Source organism: Oreochromis niloticus, linkage group LG17, assembly GCF_001858045.2.
Source record: "Oreochromis niloticus isolate F11D_XX linkage group LG17, O_niloticus_UMD_NMBU, whole genome shotgun sequence".
NCBI lineage: Eukaryota > Metazoa > Chordata > Actinopteri > Cichliformes > Cichlidae > Oreochromis > Oreochromis niloticus.
In genome coordinates this window covers 3,736,668-3,738,914 of record NC_031981.2, presented here as the reverse complement: position 1 = coordinate 3,738,914, position 2,247 = coordinate 3,736,668, and positions in this window count along the sequence as shown.

Below are 2,247 nucleotides of genomic sequence, written 5' to 3'. Positions count from 1 at the left end.
CCTGGGGCGCACTGACAGAGGCGAGGCTGCCGGACACTGGCGCCACCGGGCCCTCTGACCACCACCAGTAGGCAACGGGTGAAGTGTCTTGCCCAAGGACACAACGACCGAGACTGTCCAAGCCAGGGCTCAAACCGGCAACCTTCCGATTACAAGGCGAACTCCCAACTCTTGAGCCACGATCGCCCCTGGGACTTCACTAACTGTTGCTTAATGCCGTTGTGGTTAAATCCATCTTTTATATACAGTCTGTTCTTGAAGTTGAATTAATTTCAACCTCTGGCTTCAGCCAAAAAGCAATTTCATTGCATTTTTTTCAGCATCTGGGTTTGAGGTTCTACGCCCATATTGGACATGTAGGGTGCTAAATTGTTAGTGCAAATAGCTTACCAGAAAAAGGACTCACCTTTGGCCATAGTAATGAACACACCCATTCTACAAGTATCAACATTTAAATTCAAAGTTGTGAAGAATGGGACTGTACCTAATTGCACTGTGCTTTATATGGCAACTGGGTGCCCTAAAATTCCAACTTCCATAAATAAATAAGGTACAGATGTGTTAACAGCTGGCGCCCGTGTATTATGCTCTCCATCCGAGAACTCTAACTTTATGCAGTAAAACCTGCTAAAATGTCCAAGCTCTGATCGGGTCATAAAATGCTACGTTAAATATCTTGGGCCCCATATTCTTATACTCACATATACTGTGTGCCGCACTAAAAGTGAAATGGCCACACTTCATTCCAGACTTCATTATGAAATTGCTGTAATTCAGTAAATTTAATTATGGTTGAATGTAATTTCCTCTGTGGGCCTTAAGAAGGTATTAATGACCAAAAACCATCAATTACGAGTGGTTTTCTACATATGAAGCCCATAAGCAATATGCTCATATTGTAACACAGCTATACAGGGAAACATATTTATAGTGACCATTGCCTCTCCATACTGTGATACATTGCCTTAAATCTAGTGCAGTCAGTGCAGGGGAGACAGTGAAAACGTGACGAAACTTGATAAATCTTTGTGTTAAACGTGGTCCACTTCTTTGGTTTGATTAAATTCAAAACTCATGAGAAATCAATGTAACATGTGTACACTAAGTGGTAAAGCTTTAAGTAATTGTATTCTATATGCTGTAGTCATTAACAAACTAATTCACTAACAACACGCGCACCAGTATGTTAACAAAATGAAGGAACATGTCACTAATTAACAAATGCTAATCGTGTCCAAGTGTGTCGTGCTCACTCAGATATTTTGGTTGTTATAAATGTCAGTGTTGTTCAGGATGATATCCATTCCATGTGTATTTTTGTAAATGTCACCCTGCTGTGCTGCTGATCAGTTTTTATCTGAAAACCTGGAGCTAAAACTGACCAAATGATATCCTGCCACAGATAAGAAAGCCAAACACATTTGCAAGTAATCATGAACATACACACTGGTTCTTTTTTCCCTTTATAAATGGTGGGATGTGTATTCAGAACTGTGAAATCCTGATATCAAGCTGCGTATCACTGGTTCAGCCATATCTGGTCTTTATCTAAGACTCATGATAATAGTGAGAAGTACTGTGATATCCTCTGTAGGTGGGTTTGAATTGGCTGCTGTTTTGCTTGTCTGTGTGAACTCTGGTATGAGTATTGACCACTGCTGTGTTCTTTCTTTGTTTGTTTTGTTTCTTGCAAATAAGGTTGTTCAGGTTCTTTGAGCTCTTTTTCTGTCCTGGACTTAGTCTCACATATATTTTCCTTTAAGAATCACTTAATCTGAATCTCCTGTTATGGCTGTTTGTCTCCAGAAATGCACTTTAGTTCATCAGCATTTCATTCCACAATCACACAGTATTTTTATATACTGTCATGTCTGTACCCTCCTACATTTAAACTCTGTGAATGTTACTTTATTCTGCTTGCACTTAATTAGTGGAACCAGGTTCACTATGAATGCTGCAAAATCACTTTCTATCAAATAGCACTGCCCCCTGCTGGTTTCATGCCACAAAAAAGAAAGAAAGCCAGGTTGTTGTTTGTTACATTTACCTATTTATAATGTGAAAAACAATTTATTTGTCATGGGATAAATGCATGACCATTTTTTCTTTTCTAAACTATTTTTTCTTGATATTTATAGGTTGAATTATACACACATAACAAAGCAAAATCTTGTCATGTGAAAATAAGGGGAATTTAAATTAATTTCATTCCTATTTTTTTCCAATGCCCAATTTTCCCGGTAATTA